Consider the following 18,769-nt stretch of genomic DNA (forward strand, 5'->3'; position numbering starts at 1 on the left):
TCACTAAGTTAACTATGCATGCTAACCCTAGATGACGTGGCATGTTATTTAGAGGAGACACATAGCATGTAAGCAAGTTATCATTTAGAGGCATGCATATAGCTCAGATCTATTTAAAAGGATTGAACATACCTATTGATTCTCTCAAAGCATAAAATTGTTCTCGTGCCAGAGGCTTAGTGAAGATATCGGCAAGTTGTTATTCTGAAGGTATATAGATCAGTTTAATTTCTCCCTTAAGTATGTGATCTCTAATGAAATGATGTCTTATACTGATATGTTTCATCATGCTATGCAGGATTGGATTCTTGGATAGATCAATAGCACTCTTGTTGTCACACATGACATCAATAACTTTTGTCTTTAATCCAAAATATTCTAGTGTTGTTTGATCCAGAGGACTTGGGCAACACAGCTTCCAGCAGCAACGTACTCAGCTTCTATGGTTGAATGCCATCAAACTGGACACATCAAGCCAAACTGTCCAGCACCGAAGAAAGACAAAAAAGTCTCAAAAGAAGGCTATGGTAGCCACATGGAGCGACAGTGATGAGTCTTCATCTTCAAAAGCAAAAACTGCTGAGGCAGCACATGTGTGCCTCATGGAAAATGAGACAGAAGAAAAGAGTGCAAATGAAGGAGAACCATTAATTGCCTCTGAGAATAAAACTCAAAATATTGAGGTAACAACTCTTCCTGTCTTTAGATAAGAAATGATTAATGCCCTCTGTAATGTCTATACACTTGTTAAAAAGTGTGATAAGAAAATCAAGGCAATTAATAGAAGATGTGATGAGATTGAGGAAGTTAAACTTTCTGACATCCAACATGTCCTTCAATACAACATTAGGCGAGATGAAAACTTAAAGATCAGAGTGATATCACATCGATTCAGAGTCATCTGACTCCGAATCTGTATAGTCACCATCACAAGTACTATGGAAGTAACTCTTCCAATAGGAAAGGATGGAAGCCAAAGAAGACTGTCCAATGTGACTTCTATGGTAAGTATGGCCACACCACCAAGGATTGTTGGCACATAAATGACTATACCAAACATGAAAATATCAAACCTGAGAAAACTAACTCCAAAGAACCAAAAAAGACTTAGGTACCTAAGAAACCTTGATACTTATGCAGGTTGGCCTGAGATGTGCACAACAATAAAAATTGTGGTATATTGATAGTGCATGCTCAAGGAATATGACTGGTGATGAAACTCAATTCATCACACTCGAACGAAAAAGAGGCGGCACTATAAGTTTTGGAGATGACAAGAAAGGAAGAATAGTAGGCTCGGGATCCATCGGAACCAATCTGGCTATTGATGAAGTCTCCCTAGTCAGAGGTCTGAAGTATAACCTACTGAGTGTGGCTCAACTGTGTGATAAAGACAGAAGGGTTATCTTCGATGCCTCTAAATGTCAAATTATAGACAGTAATACAAACTCTCTTATCCTTACTACTCCTAGGATAGACAACGTTTTCATGCTGAATTTAGAAAACAAATTTTCAAAAGAAATATGTCTTGTCTCAAAGGAAGAGAATTCCTAGCTATGGCGCAGAAGACTTGGTCATGTGAGCATGGACCTTCTAGACAAATTAGCAAGAAAGCAATTAGTTGAAGGATTGGCAACTTTGAAATTTGAAAAGGATCAATTATGCAATACTTGTCAAGCTGGAAAATAGACTAGGAAATCTTTTCAAAACAAAAAACTAGTGTCAACCAAACGTCCTCTAGAACTATTGCACTTAGATCTTTTTGGGCATGCACAACCTCTGAGCTTGGGCTAAAGAATATTTACACTTGTAGTAGTAGATGATTTTTCTTGGTATACATGGGTCATCTTGATCAGTAGCAAGGATGAAACATTCGAGACTTTTTCAAACCTCTGTAAAAGGATTGAAAATGAAAAGGACTTAAAAATCGCTCAGATCAGAAGTGATAATGGTGGAGAATTCAAAAACCAAATGTTTGATGAATTCTGTGATACTAGAGGCATTGACCATAACTTTTCTGCTCCTACAGCTTGGTGTATTAAATAGGGACGCTAGCAAGTGTACTAGGTCGTTTGTAATATTTGGTAAGACCAAGTGTCGTATTCCATAGGGATTGGTCTTTAGTGAGAAGAATAGGTTACCTTAAGTGTTAGATTCTTAACTTGGATGAATAAGGTGTGGGATCTTAACATAAACAGAAACTAGTGAAAAGTAAACTAAAGGAATCCAAGATAAACAAGCACAGATCTAGCCATACGCCTAACGAACAACTGTGCCTAACTTTTACCGCTGAATGATATAAATCTATATTCATGAGTTGGGTCTCTCTCTCTCTATGGTCACTGAGGTCTGGTGTCCCATTTCCAAAGATACTAAGTAAGTAACATTAACCAAGTGTCCTTGCGCTAACATACGAACAGGCATTAAGCAACAGAGAGCATTCATAAAGAAACCCCAATATGTGGTAGTTTTCGTATCCGTCCACTACAACATATGCCGATTAGCTGTTTCCATTACGTCGGAGCACTGTCATGTCATCCTCGGTAACTATCAAATAGACTCGATCTTAATCTATGCTTTAAGCATGCTAATAACACTCAATCGTGGATAAACATACTTCATTCATTAATAAAAGATACTTACAGTCGCCGTTTAAATGGATGGCTAGGCCTGCAGATTGACTACTCACTCATTGACATGAGTGAACAGCTTGTTCTTCCCAAAAACATGCTTGCAATGGAAAATAAAAATAGAATATAAAAACTAAAGGTGGTGGTAATGACGAGGTCCCCTATTACAATCATCCTTCTCCTATTTATACTCCCCTTACATCAACCCTAATTACAAGGGCAAAAAGTCTCAAAAAGGTAAAAACAAGGACAATTAAACAATCTCCCTACACTTGGCGCAAGATGGAAAGCTGTCTTGCTTTCCACGTTTTTCTCTCTTTCTCTCTCCTGTAACTTGCTCGATCCGCGCGTTTATCCGTTTTCCTTCCAAATGACCTGTTAAATGCTGTTGTTTAAGCTGTTCTACTAAGAGGCTGTTCGTGAAGATTCCTGCTTGAACTGTAATTTCTGGTTGTTTCTTCCATTTCTGGTTGAAAACTAGGACTTTGAAGCTCTTTTCCATGAATGATCATCCTCATAAATTTGCTCTTTTTACTCGCATCAAATTACCTCCAACTTAAGCTTTTGCTTGTCCTCAAGCAACACATCAAAATAAATGGAAGAACATGATGAAATTACATAAACAAAAGAACAGCTAAGTCAATGCATTTAAGGTTTCTTGTGATGATTGAAATTCAAATGATGAGTAATTGGGCTGATATAACTAGTTAATGAATCCCCTAATCAAAGATCAATTATTTTCCTAGTACTTCTGGGAATTCGCTCATCTTTCACAGTGTTTGCTCTTTGTTTGTAGGGTGTTTAAGTCACTCGACAGCTATGCATAAAAAGAATAAGTTTTGATCTGACTTCTTGTCCAACAGATACTTGAAACTACTCTTGGCACCTCGGAATCCTCACAAGGGTGAGGGGTGGTTTGAATGGTGGATTGGTTGGAATTTATGGTTGGAGTAGCTATTTTGTGTTTAGCGGATAAGTTTAATTCTGAGGAGCTGGTCATTTTCTGTTTGTAAGCTTTCCTGTTTCGTTTCTCTTTTTGAATGCTTTGAGGGGACCGGTTTCCTATTGTTTTTTTGACAGCATCCCCTTTTGATATATTTATGGAAACAGGGCCTTTTTCTTTTGTTGCCAGCTCCCAGCTATGGTTGTTTGATGGTGAATGATTGGATGTTCATCCTCATGTGCCAAGATTCATTTCTTTCTATTGAAGGGCAAACAAGGCAAAATCTAACTTATCTAATATATGCAAAGCCCACTCTAAAAAGAATAATTTGCACACAATATGCACAATTTAGGCACAAGCCTCACTGGTTGTTTGTACTTGGTCAATACTTGATCTGATCAGGGACTTCACAAATTAATTAATCAGCCTAAACTACTTATCAACAAATCATCACCTCATCACAAAGAAAAACAGCAATTTTATGGTGACTTAACTATGTTAAGTTTGGTAAAATCATCCCAAAGTGATTATGGATGGTGGAGTTGCGGGTGAAGCGCACAGGGTGATTATGGTGTTTGTGCTTTGTTTTTCTTTTTGTGGGGTGGTGCTGATGTGAAACGAGGACCAAGCAAAACTCAAAAGTGGAAATAAAATAAACGAGCATGGCAAACATAATAGCAAATTTAAACAGCCAAACAGTTGTTAAGACCCTGGTCTCCCACCCCTAACTTAACAAACACATTGTCCTCAATGTAAGACAATTGGGCAAGAGACAGGCGCCAACAGTATCGCGCGAAAACAATAGCAGCAGCAAGTCGAACAAAGGATAGAGAGAAAGAGAGTGATAGATTTACAATGTGGGTGACTGGGAGGACTCCGCCTCCTCATCGGCATTGGGTTTTGGGACAGATGGTGTGGTGCCTGCTTCAACTGGTTCATTTTTGATGGGGCTCTTCTGTGATTCATTGGAAACATGGGGCTTTGGTGCTGACTGGGTGTTCCCTTCTAGAATGGCTATTCTGGCTCGTAAGATCTCCACTTCTTACTCGTAAGCATTGATTCGCTGCTCCATCACCCGGATGTTGAGAAGGATGGTTTCCATGCTCATTCTAGCAGCAATGTGGTAGATTTTGTCATCATCACCGGTTGGTGGGTGTTCTGGAACAGAGCGTATGGGGGTGACATTAACAGGTTCTAGCATGGACTCCTCGGATCTGGGTCTTTGTCCTTTTTCTTGAGTTGTTCAGCCTCGCGCCATAGGTACCAGACTCCTTTGATATCGCAACAGATTTCAATCCGCTTCATCACCTGCAAGTTCAAGGGTTCCATAACTGGACCAAGGGTTAGTGTAGTGAATTTGGGATCAAAAAATCCCAAATTCTGAGCAATGGTGGTGATGAATGGTCCACAGAACAGGCCAGCGACATTCTTCTTTTGTTGCAATGAGGTAATGTACTCAGCAAAATAGTACCCAACATTCAGCGGCTTCCGGTCATGCAAACATGCCAGTGCAAATAGGTCAGCGGATGGTACTGTGGCTTGATGGACCCTGCCAAAAAGTGAACCAGCAAGAATACAGTGTAAATATTTGAATGAATAGCTCTCGATACCTGAGGCCTTGGAGGAACTGGGATTATACTCGGGGTGACCAGTGATTGCATGCTAGAAGGCACTAGCATCAAATTCCTCTGGAATCTCGCGGTACGCCGATAGATAGGGTTCTTCTTCAAGTTTGGTTTGGTCGACCAGGCCAAGTAAAATGTTCATTTTGTTGATGGAGCAGTTCAGGTGGTTCCCCATGAGTCGAAATTGGTAGCGCTTGTGATGATTGGGGTCAGTGTACTTGGCATCCCGTTGAAATATGGAAATGAACTCCATTGTGAGTTCGTGGTACGTGAACTCGTCAATGGCTAGAAATTTAGCCAGATTAACGCCTTCGATCATTTGCTTAACCTCTGCATCAAGACCAACCTCTCGCAAACTTTCCCAGCAGATTTGTCTGGTGGCGCACAGCTCCGTGTTTTGGAAAGTTTCATAGTTAGTTTGCTCGGTTTCATCGGAGAAAGTAAGAAGTTGCTTAGAGAGGACAAGAGAGGTTTGGGTACTAGAGCTGACATCGGGCTTCTTTTCTTTGCCCTTGGTAGCAGTGGCAGACCTTGTATTCTTTCGTGCCATGGCGGAGTGTCAAAAGTGGTTAGTGGGGTTTGGAGATGCAGAAACGTGTGTGTTTAGTAAAATGGCAACCCTTTATACAAGATGGAGCAGAAAAGAAAACCGTCAAGGATGGTTGCAACCGTTTGAACCAATCATTTTCCTTATTCCACCGTAAGAATATGGAATTAAACTGCCATGTTTGGAAAGAGGGGTAGCCACATCAATTCTTGTGACCGTTGTGGTTGAGGGTCTGCCGTCTGACAATGTGGCATTAAAGGACAAGACGGCTGAGGCGGTGATTGTCTCGTGAGTGATGCGAGTTGGTGAGAGGAATGATTGTTCGTACTTCTCTATGTACTTAGACACAATTTTATCCAAAAGGGGACTAAAATAGGGGAGGTGAGAAGGTGAAATTGAAAATAAACTAAATTGCAAAAAATAAAAATTTAAAGCAAAAGTAGAAAAATGAAATTTATTTACCCCCAACTTTTGATTTGTCATGGGTTGGTTAGTCGATGGGTAATGCCCATAGTTTCGGGGGGTTCATGGGCCAAGTAAGGCTTCAGGCGTTGTCCATTAACTTTGAATGTATCGCCATTGGTGTTCTGAATTTCTATCGCCCCATGAGGGAAGATGCGGTGGATGGTGAATAGGCCAGACCATCATGAGCGAAGTTTACCAGAGAACAGGCATAGGCGTGAGTTATACAGGAGCATAGGATCACCCTCTTTAAAATGCTTGGCCTGAATACGCTGATCGTTCCACTGTTTGGTCCTTTCATTATACTTGATCGCGTTTTCGTAAGCGAATAGTCTGAATTCATCCATTTCATTCAACTGAGCACACCTGTTTAGCTTAACATCCTGATCATCAAAATTTAGAAATGTTAGTGCCCAATATGCCCTATGTTCTAATTCAACAGGGAGGTGGCATGCTTTTCCGAACAAGAGCCGAAAAGGGGACATCCCTATGGGTGTTTTATAGGCTATTCGGTAAGCCCACAGTGCATTATCGAGTTTTAGAGACCAGTCCTTTCGTGAAGAATTGACTGTTTTCTCTAAAATTCGCTTCAGCTCCCTGTTGGATAATTCCACCTGTCCACTCGTTTGGGGGTGGTATGGTGTAGCTATACGATGTGTAACACCATATTTCTGAAGTAGTTTCTCAAATAATTGGTTACAGAAATGAGTACCTTGATCACTTATAATTGCCCTTGGTACTCCAAATTTGGCAAACAATTGTTTCAAAAATTTTATCACTACATTGGCATCATTCTAGGGACACGCACATGCTTCTACCCATTTACTCACATAGTCCATAGCGACCAGGATATATTGATTCCCAAAAGAGATGGGAAATGGTCCCATTAAGTCGATACCACATACATCAAAAATCTCGCAAACAACGATGTTGTTTAGAGGCATGGCGTTTCGGGCAGAGATGTTGCCTGTTCGTTGAAATTCATCGCATCGTTGAACAAACTGTTGCGCATCCTTCTATATGGTGGGCCAGAAGAAACCTGCTTGAAAAACCTTTGCAGCTATTCGATTGGCCCCAAAGTGACCACCTGCTTCCGTAGCGTGGCATTTGTGCAAGATTTCCATGCCTTCCTCCCTAGTCACACATCTTCGCATGAGCTGGTCTGCACATAATTTAAATAAATAAGGTTCCTCCCAAATGTAATATTTAAGATCAGAATAAAACTTTCGTTTCTTATTAGTGGAATATCGAAACGGTTTTATTTTGCAGGCTAAGAAATTCGCAATAGCAAACCAGGGGAGCGTGGAAATAGCAAACAGTTGTTCATCAGGAAAATGGTCGAGGATCTCGGGTTGTTCGATTTCTATGGTCGCTTGTATTCTGGATAAGTGATCAGCTGCTAGATTTTCTGATCCCTTTTTATCCTTGATTTCTAAGTCGAACTCTTGTAGGAGTAACAACCATCAGATTAGTCGTGGTTTAGTGTCCTTCTTGGCGAACAGGTATTTCAATGCAGAATGGTCGGTGTAGACAGTCACTCTGGAGAGCACGAGATAGGGACGAAATTTATCAAATGCATAGACCACTGCAAGCAATTCTTTTTCTGTGGTTGTGTAATTCTGTTGAGCTTCATTCAGAGTTTTGCTTGCATAGTGTATGGGCTTAAACTGCTTGTTAATTCGTTATCCAAGAACAGCCCCTACACTGAGATCACTGGCATCGCATATGAGCTCGAATGGTGCATCCCAATTTGGTGCGGTGAGTACAGGTGCATGTGTCAAAAGCTTATTGATCTGTTCGAATGCTTGGTTGCACTCGTTTGTGAATATGAAGTTAGCCTCCTTGTGTAATAGTGCAGAGAGCGGTTGTGCGATCTTTGAGAAGTCCTTGATGAATTGCCTGTAGAAACCAGCGTGTCCCACAAAACTTCGAATGTCCTTGACCGTTTTGGGCACAGGTAGTTTCTCGATTACCTCTACTTTAGCTTTGTCAACTTCCAACCCTTTGCTCGATATTTTGTGACCAAGTACAATACCCCCTGTGACCATGAAGTGGCACTTTTCCCAATTTAGGACTAACTGTGTTTCCATGCAGCGTTCCAGAACAGCTTCTAAGTTCTCCAAACAAGCTTCGAAGGATGTTCCGTAAACCGAGAAATCGTCCATAAATATTTCTACTGCTTTCTCGATCATGTCATGGAATATGGCCATCATGCACCTCTGAAATGTTGCTGGAGCATTGCACAGCCCAAATGGCATATGTTTGTACGCGAAGGTCCTATATGGACAGGTAAATGTGGTCTTTTCTTGATCTTTGGTGCAGATGTGGATCTGATTATACCCGGAATATCCGTCGAGGAAACAATAGAATTGATAACCAGCTAGTCTCTCCAACATTTGATCAATAAATGGTAGTGGGAAGTGATCCTTTCTGGTTGCTTCGTTGAGTTTTCTGTAGTCAATGCACATCCGCCACCCTGTGATTGTTCTGGTAGGGATGAGCTCATTTTTGTCATTTTTAACCACGGTGGTCCCTCCCTTCTTAGGAACAACTTGGACAGGGCTGGTCCACATACTATCGGAAATGGAGTAAATGATTCCTACCTCGATGAGTTTGATCACTTCTGCTTTCACAACGTCCTTCATGTGTGGATTTAGTCGTCTTTGCGGTTGCACAGTTGGTCGGTGATCTTCTTCCATTAAAATCTTATGCATGCAGATGGTCGGGCTGATTCCTTTTATATCTTCGATTTTCCATGCTAGAGCCGTCTTGTGCCTCCTTAGGATGGTAAGCAGCTATTCCTTCTGGTCTTTTGTCAATGTTGCCAAAATGATTACTGGTCTACTATTTTGTGGATCTAGAAATGCATATTCCAAGTGGTCAGGCAACTATTTCACTTCGGGACATCTCTCCTCATTCCCCTTTTCTGGATCTATATCAGGAAGACTATCCTGTTCTTCTTCATTGTCAATGCCTTCGTTATTACTCCCTTCTTGGTCTAGATCAAACAGTTGTTCCTCCTCTTGACGTTTTTCCGTATCCACTTGCTCCTGTAAGAACAAATCATTATCTTGTGTATCGAGAAAGTAACATGAATCATCAGAAACTGAAGCGTAACGAACTGCTTCATGCATCTTAAATACTACTTCTTCATTATTGATTTTTAGAACAAGATGTCCTTTGTGCACATCAATGACAACTCTTCCTGTGGCTAGAAAAGGTCGTCCTAAGATTATGGGAACTTTCAAATCTTCCGCAATATCCATTATAACAAAGTCGGCAGGCAATATGAAATTTCCGACTTTAACCAAAACATCTTCAATTATACCCTTAGGGTATCGAATTGGCCGGTCCGTTAATTGGACCGTGACCTTTGTTGGTCTTGGTTCTCCTAATCCTAATTGCATATAGATTGAGTATGGCATAAGATTAATGTTGGCTCCTAGATCACATAAAGCATTCTGAATAGTAAGTGTTCCTATTGAACAAGGTATAGAAAAACTCCTTGGATCTTTGAGCTTCTTTGGAAGTTGTTGTTTGGCTTGTAAGATTGATGAGCTATCCCTGTTCAGTTGCACCATGGCTACACTTTCCAGTTTCTTTTTGTTGGTCAGCAAATCCTTCAAGAATTTGACATACATGGGCATTTCAGACAAGGCTTCGATGAATGGGATGTTGATGTGTAGCTTTGTCAATTGTTCTAGAAAGCTCCTATGTCTCTTCTCACAATTCTGTTGCTTCAGTCGTTCTGGGTATGGAACCCTTAGTTTGTAACAAGGCGTGCCTGGTTCATCTTCAATCAACTATTTATCTTTCTTGTGTTGAGGCACAGGTGGTTGATCATTGGACTTTGCTTCATCTTCTTTATCTGTAATAAATTTTTCACCAATGTTCCTTATTTCTTTACCTCCCCTTAGTATGATGGCATTGACTTCTTCTTTTGGGTTGGTCACAGTGTTGCTTGGGAGAGCGCATTTTTCCTTAGAGGATATGGCTGTGGCAAATTGCTGAATTTGAGTCTCGAGATTCTTTATGGAGGATTGTGTCTGTTTCATGAACTGCATCATCATGGCCTCTAGATCAGTCTTTCCTTCTTGTTGAACATTTGATTGGCGCTGATACTGTTGGTTAGATGAGCTGCCTTGTTGTGGTTGATATGCTGGCCGTGGGTGCTCTTGTCTATAAGGTTGCTGCATAGCTGGTTGCCTCTGATTATCTTGCCAAGAGAAGTTAGGATGGCTTCTCCACCCTGGGTTATAGGTGTTCGAATAAGGATTCGGTGGTTGGCGAGCAATGAAATCACACTGTTCCTGCATTAATGCACCTGGTTTGGTTCCTGGACAATCTATTGGTCGATGAGGTCCACTGCAGAAATCACAACCATCGGGTGATAGGATTTCCATCGGAGCAGAGGGTTGCGTATTGACTGCTGAGACGTTCATCTTTCCCATTGTTTTGACCAGTTATTCCATTTGTGAAGATAACTTGCTAATTGCTTCACTGTTTGCAGTATTCGTGACTCTCTTACCATCAGCTCTCAGTGAATGCCAATTGTAACTAGTGTTGACCACTCTCTCTATTAGCTCATACAGTGCTTGAGGTTCAAGTTCCTCCGGATTTCCATTGGCAACTGATTCAATTTGTATCTTGTACGCGTTGGTCACTCCATTATAAAAAATTTGCACTTGCATCCACATGGGTATGCCATGATTCGGCACTCTTCTCAATAATTCTTTGTGTCTTTCCCATGCTTCAGATAAAGATTCATCTTCTTCTTGAAAAAAATGAGAAACTTCATTCCTCAACTTGATTGCTTGTCTGGGCGGAAAATATTTCATTAAGAACATGGTAGCCATCTCCTCCCAGTTTGTGATAGATCCTGGTTGTAGATTCTTCAACCAATTCCTCGCCTTATCCTTCAAGGAAAAGGGAAACAGTTTGAGTCAGATAACCTCATCACTATCATTTCTATGGGTACGAAATGTTTTGCACATGGTGACAAAGTCTTGGATGTGCGCATTTGGATCTTCATTTGGGTATCCTCCGAACTGCTCAGCTATTTGTAGCATTTGAACCATTGACGCTTTTACTTCGAACATTCGATTACCTTCTTCTGGTAGGATGATGCATGACGAATGGCCCTCAGTAGATGGCCTGGAGTAATCCTTCATCCGCAATCTCTGGTTGCCATTATTATTATTTTCGTTTTCACCATGACCCTCCTCATGGTTCTCATTTTGTCTCTCGTCGTTTGGCATTTCGACCTCGCGATCCATTCTGATGCGTCTAGCTTGCCTAAGTATTCTTCTCCTTCTTCTGTACGTTCTCTCTATTTCAACATCTATAGGAAGGATAGGAACACCTGCTCTTCGCATACAAAACTAGAAACCGAAAAACCAAAGACTAGACAAACAGATGGTTAACAGGTAACGAAATAAGCATACGTGTTCTTCAAAACTTAAGTTTAAACAATCCCCGGCAACGGAGCCAAAAACTTGGTGTATTAAATCGGGACGCTAGCAAGTGTACTAGGTCGTCTGTAATATTTGGTAAGACCAAGTGTCGTATTCCACATGGATTGGTCTTTAGTGAGAAGAATAGGTTACCTTAAGTGTTAGATTCTTAACTTGGATGAATAAGGTGTGGGATCTTAACATAAACAGAAACTAGTGAAAAGTAAACTAAAGGAATCCAAGATAAACAAGCACAGATCTAGACATACGCCTAACGAACAACTGTGCCTAACTTTTACCGCTGAATGATATAAATCTATATTCATGAGTTAGGTCTCTCTCTCTATGGTCACTAAGGTCCGGTGTCCCATTTCCAAAGATACTAAGTAAGTAACATTAACCAAGTGTCCTTGCGCTAACATACGAACAAGAATTAGTTGTTTCCATTACGTCGGAGCACTGTCGTGTCATCCTCGGTAACTATCAAATAGACTCGATCTTAATCTATTATTTAAGTATGCTAATAACACTCAATCATGGATAAACATACTTCATTCATTAATAAAAGATACTTACAGTTGCCGTTTAAATGGCTCGCTAGGCCTGCAGATTGACTACTCACTCATTGACATGAGTGAACAGCTTGTTCTTCCCAAAAACATGCTTGTAACGGAAAATAAAAACAGAATATAAAAACTAAAGGTGGCGGTAATGCCGAGGTCCCCTATTACAATCATCCTTCTCCTATTTATACTCCCCTTACATCAACCCTAATTACAAGGGCAAAAAGTCCCAAAAAGGTAAAAACAAGGACAATTAAACAATCTCCCTACACTTGGCGCAAGATGGAAAGCTGTCTTGCTTTCCACGTTTTTCTCTCTTTCTCTCTCCTGTAACTTGTTCGACCCGCGCGTTTATCCGTTTTCCTTCCAAATGACCCGTTAAATGCTGTTGTTTAAGCTGTTCTGTTCTCCTGAGAGGCTGTTCGTGAAGATTCCTACTTGAACTGTAATTTCTGGTTGTTTCTTCCATTTCTGGTTGAAAACTAGGACTTTGAAGCTCTTTTCCATGAATGATCGTCCTCATAAATTTGCTCTTTTTACTCGCATCACAGCTCCTCAACAAAATGGGGTAGTTGAAGGAAGAACAGAACGCTAGTTGAAATGGCCAGAATAATGCTGAGTGAAAATAAGCTTCCGAAGTATTTTTTGGGAGAAGTTGTTAATAGGGCTCTAGTCAGACCTATACTAAAGAAATATCCCTACGAACTATGGAAAGGGCGAAAGCCTATGATAGGATACTTCCGAGCTTTTGGTTGCAAATGCTTTATTTTAAATACAAAAGACAATCTTGCAAAGTTTGATTCAAAGGATGATGAAGCCATTTTTCTTGGCTACTCAACAAACAACAAAAGCTATAGAATTTTCAATAAGAGAACCCATGTAGTTGAGGAATCAGTACATGTGGAATTCGATGAGACTTACCCTATAGGTAAACTCAGAAGTAAGGAGGATGAAGAGCATATCTCAGTACTTACTGAGTATGTTCAAGCTACTAAGCTCCCTTTCGTTGGAATGTCAGAAGGTAAAATTAACTCTGAGATTATTTTTACTGACGAAATTGCTCCTATAGAGATTTTTGAAACACACACAGCTGAAGACAACCCTCTACCTAGAGAAGTAAAAGTTCCTAGAGGACACTCTGTGGAAAACATCTTGGATACTGTCCAGAATGGAGTGGGAACTAGAAATAAACTTAGGCTACTGAACGTAACCTTTGTATCAATTATTGAGCTAAAGAATCCCAAAAGCAGAAGAAGATGAATACTGGATGATTTCTATGCAATAAGAATTAGACCAAATTAGAAGGAACGATGTATGGGACTTAGTCCCTCTGCCAAAGAACAAGTGATGCGCCTCACGGCATCGTACCGAAAGGCTCACTAAGGGATAAGTGTACCCCGTCGTTATCAAGTAATAATCTGGACAAGTCCAGGCATATCGAAGCCACATGATTTATTCCTGCAAGTATCGAGCTACTGGGTCTCAGGTGTTATCTAGGCTTTGGGGGGTTTTGAGTTGGTTTTGATTAAGTTAATCTACTCCTAGTTGAATTACTCTACTCCTAGCTAAGTTATTCTACGCCTAATTAAGTTATTCTACTCCTAATTAAGTTATTCTACTCCTAGGTGATCTTTCACTAATGCAATTACCTGAAGAAACATGGTATGAGCGATAATAATGAAGATAGATTATTAGGTCAATTGATTAAAAAACTAATCTAAGTCACTTGTATTCAAGGCGATTAACCCTACTTACCCTTCTTAAGTCCCTAGTGCGTGATTCCCTTGTAAGGCTGAAACTAGGTCTAAGGCTCAGCAATTTGGGCTTAATCAACTAAGAGGTCGTCAATCTCATAGGCTCTCACTAGGTCAGATTCAACTCACAATATGTGCCAACTAGATTTTTGGGCTTTTGAATAAGTTAAACTAATTAAATAAAGCGTAAGACAAAGATTAAACAAATAAATCATTGAACAAAACAAGAGCTAAAATATTATTAAAGATGAAGAACATTGTCACGGGGATACAATTAGCCTAGGATTCATAGACTGTATCAAGGGATAAAAACATAATTAGATGAAAGAGATGAGAAAATCCCTTTCAGGGAACCTGTCTACCCTGCAGCCGGCTTCCTAGGACTTAAAGAAGGACCTTGAATAATCCTTGGTGAATGGAGCTTCGAAGGTTCTTCAATGGAGGTTGAAGGAGATGGAGGAGGCGGAGAGGATTCTTCAAGGGTGAAGGCTAAGGTAAATTACAATAAATGAAAGATATCTAATTTACAATTGAAAATTCCTATTTATAGTCGCGGTTCGGGCCCTCTTTCTGACCTAATTCGTATCCTTTTGCAGGTGGGAAGACGTGGGGTCGATCGTGGCATCGTGGGGCCGGGAATCAGTGTTTTGACTGATTCCCGGAGTGCAGCTCGCCGAGCTGGGCGAGCCAGCTCGACGCGAGCTGGCCTATAGAGGCCAGCTGGCCGCTTAAGGGCCTGCTCACCGGGATGGCAGTGCCAGCTCGCCGATCTGGCTCCAAAAAGGCCATATCAACGAGCGGGAATGCTCAGAACGCCTTGCACGACTGCTGGATGTCCCGAAATGCAATTTTCGCCCAAACTCATTCCTGTTTTAACATGCACACGCACGTAAACTCCAAATAACTTTAGTTCCGAGGCTAAATTGACCCGCCAATCGCCCATTTTGAGTAAACACTCCGTTTGGTGCGACTTTTGGCGGATCAATTAGCTATAAAAGATAATGGAAATTTAATGTGCATGCTAATTTGGACATAAAAAAAAGGGCGGCCCGGTCGCACTACGCGTCCCTGATAGGGGTAAAAAACCCCTATCTTTGGGTACGGTTTTAGGACGGTTTTTAGCGTTATTTTATGAATAAGTGAGTGATTCTCACATTTATATGCTTTTGTGTGAGTTAGTTAGAAATTGTATATGTTCTATTTACTTTTCGTTGTTTAGGCTCGTTTTCTGGTTATTTTAGGCAAATATGGCCAAATTGGCATGTACGTTAAATTTCCATTATCTTTTATAGCTAATTGATCCGCCAAAAGTCACACCAAACGGAGTGGTTACTCAAAATGAGCGATTGACGGGTCAATTTAGCCTCAGAACTAATGTTATTTGGAGTTTTCGTGCATGTGTAGGATAAAACAGGAACAAGTTTGGGTGAAAGTTGCATTTCGGGACATCCAGCAGTCGCGCAAGGCGTTCTGGGCATTCCCGCTCGTCGAAATGGCCTTTTTGGGGCCGGATCGGCGAGCTGGAACTGCCAGCCCGTCGAGCAGGCCTTTAAAGGGCCAACTCGGTGAGCTGGCCCCTAGAGGCCAGCTCGCGTCGAGCTGGCTCGCCCAGCTCGACGAGCTGCCCTGCGGGAATCAGTCAAAAGACTGATTCCCGGTCCCACAAAGCCACGATTGACCCCACGACTTCCCACCTGCAAAAGGATATGAATTAGGTCAGAAAGAGGGCCCGAACCGCGTCTATAATTAGTAATTTCCAATTGTAAAATAAACATCTTTGATTATTGTAATTTTCTTAGCTTCCCCCTTGAAAAATCCTCTCCACCTCCTCCATCTCCTTCAAACTCCATTGAAGAAATTCCGAAGCTCCATGCACCGAGGATTATTCAAGGTCCGTCCTTAAGTCCTAAGAAGCCGGCTGCAGGGTAGATAGGTTCCCTGAAAGGGATTTTCTTATCTCATTTCATCTAATTATGTTTGTACCCTTTGATACAGTCTATGAATCCTAGGCTAATTGTATCCCATGACAATGTTCTTCATCTTTAATAATATTTTAGCTCTTATTTTGTTCTATGATTTATCTATTTAATCTTTGTCTTACGCTTTATTTAATTGGTTTAACTCATTCAAAAGCCCCAAAATCTAGTTGGCACATATTGTGAGCTGAATCTGACATAGTCAGAGCCTAGGAGATTGACGATCTCTTAGTTGATTAAGCCCAAATTGCTGAGCCTTAGACCTAGTTTCGGCCTTACAAGGGAATCACGCACTAGGGACTTCAGGAGGGTAAGTAGGGTTAATCGCCTTAAATACAAGTGACTTAGATTAGGTTTTTAATCTATTGACCTAATAATCTATCTTCATTATTATTGTTCATACCATGTTCCTTCGGGTAATTGCATTAGTGAAAGATCACCTAGGAGTAGTTTAACTTAATTAGGAGTAGAATAACTTAATTAGGAGTAGAATAACTTAGTTCGAATTAGAATAACTTAGCTAGGAGTAGAGTAATTCAACTAGGAGTAGATTAATTTAAACAAACAAACTCAAAACCCACACAACCTAGATAACACCTGAGACCAAGTAGCTCGATACTTGCAGGAATAAATCCTGTGGATTTGATACCTGGACTTGTCCAGATTTTATTACTTGATAACGACGAGGTACACTTATCCCTTAGTGAGCCTTGCGGTACCGAACGCCGCGAGGCGCATCAAGTTTTTGGCGCCGTTGCCGGGGATTTATTTCTTCTGCAATATCGAACCAAAGGTTGATTTGTTAGTTTAGGCATTCTTTTGTGAATACCTTTGTTTATATCATCTATACTTGTCGATATTTTTTTATTATCTATACTTGTAAATATATTGTCATACAATCATTTCATACGACCGATAGTATTATACTTCTTATATACTTGTAAAATCTCTTTTTCAGCAATTATGGACAACAGAACTCCAGAACCGTCCATGGCTGACCTTAACAAGAAAATGGATTTCCTTGTGGCCTCCTTTGGCCATAACAACCAAACAGGGACACCATTTTGTGCACGATGTGACCAGAATCACCCCGGTGAGGTATGCCATGTCAACCACCATGTACCTAGAGGTGAGAATGTAAGTTATTTGGGTAATCGTCAAAGGTATAACTCTGAACCCCCAACTTACAACTTTTATGATCGGGAACACACACGATATTCGCCAGGGCCATACGCGGCACCCACAGATAATCTTCCCTATCCCCCTTCTAATTCTGATTTTTATGACAGGCAGACAGAGCACTCAGAAGGAATACTGGTTCTCTTAAGGGAAATATCCATCTGACTCGCAGCCAACGAGGAGGTATGCAGAACCCTGAGCAAACAACTTGCTGCGATCAAACATGAGGAAAGGGAATGCCAAGAGGCGTTCCTCTCACAAGAGGAAACGGTTCAAGCCATCGCCTTGAGAAGTGGCAAGGAACACACTCGTGCCACCCCAATCACAAACACAACCGTCACCTTAGGTAAGTAAGGAACCGGAAGTGGTAAGCAACCCCGGTCCCGTGTCTGAAACTTCAGCTCCTGGAGTAGCTGTAGAGAAAGTAGTCAGGCCTTATGCACCAAAATTACCATTTCCCCAGAAACAGAAAAAGGACAACTTAGATAAGAAATTTGCTAGATTTTCGGAAATCCTTAGTAGATTAGAAATTAATATTCCATTAATGGAAGCACTAGAGGAAATGCCAAACTATGCAAAGTTTCTTAAAGACATGTTGTCGAAAAAGAAAAAGTTTGGGGAGAATGAGATAGTGGCCCTAACAGAACAATGTTCAGCCATAATCACTCATAAATTGCCCCCCAAGCTTAAAGATCAAGGGAGCTTTACCATCCCGTGTAGGATAGGCAACATGCATATAGATAGGGCACTATGCGATTTAGGAGCAAGTATTAATCTAATGCCTTTATCTATTTTCAGGAAATTGGGACTCGAAGAACCCAAACCAACAAATATGACATTACAGCTAGCGGACAGGTCAATCGCACGGCCTAGGGGCATAGTTGAAGATGTATTGGTAAAGGTGGATAAACTGAGCTTCCCAGTCGACTTCGTGGTCCTCGACATGGAAGAAGATGACTCCATCCCCATTCTCATCGGGAGACCGTTCCTTGCAACTGGTAGGACACTAATAAATGTTCATGGAGGTAAATTGGTCCTAAGGGTGCAAGACGAAGAGGTAACATTTAATGTTTATCAGTCTATGAAATTTCCTCAAGAGCTTTCCAAAAGCTGTAATTTTGTAGATGCGTTAATAGGCGAATGTGTTGAGGAAGTTAATCATAGCATGATAGATGCCTCTTTGGCTTAATTTAGGTAGTGAGCAATGTGAGAACTTAAATGAACCATTCGAAGACCTCCCACCTGAAAAATGTTGTTGGGTAAAGGGTAGAAAAGAGGACCTTGATCGTTTTAGGTTTAGGCTTGATCTCACGATCAAGGTCCTCTTTTCTACCCTTTACCCAACAACATTTTTCAGGTGGGAGGTCTTCGAATGGTTCATTTAAGTTCTCACATTCCTCACTACCTAAATTAAGTTCCAAAGAGGCATCTCTCATGCTATGATTAACTTCCTCAACACATTCATCTATTAACACATCGTGAGATCAAGCCTAAACCTAAACCTAAAAACTTGGCACTCAATTGGGAAAAGTGCCAGTTTATGGTTCAAAATTGTATAGTGCTAGGACACAAGGTGTCGGGAAAAGGGATTGAGGTCGATCCGGCAAAAATTGAGGTGATCGAAAAATTGCCTCCTC

The 18,769-nt window shown here is 40.9% G+C and overlaps 1 non-coding gene across 1 annotated transcript; it reads left to right on the forward strand.

Moving 5' to 3' along the window:
• The first annotated feature begins 10,908 nt into the window (after positions 1–10,908).
• On the forward strand, positions 10,909–11,015 carry LOC136216133 (small nucleolar RNA R71). Its single transcript, XR_010683126.1, has one exon. It is a non-coding gene; the product is annotated as a small nucleolar RNA R71 (small nucleolar RNA).
• The last annotated feature ends 7,754 nt before the right edge of the window (positions 11,016–18,769 follow it).

Source organism: Euphorbia lathyris, chromosome 1 (assembly GCF_963576675.1).
Source record: "Euphorbia lathyris chromosome 1, ddEupLath1.1, whole genome shotgun sequence".
NCBI classification, from domain to species: domain Eukaryota; kingdom Viridiplantae; phylum Streptophyta; class Magnoliopsida; order Malpighiales; family Euphorbiaceae; genus Euphorbia; species Euphorbia lathyris.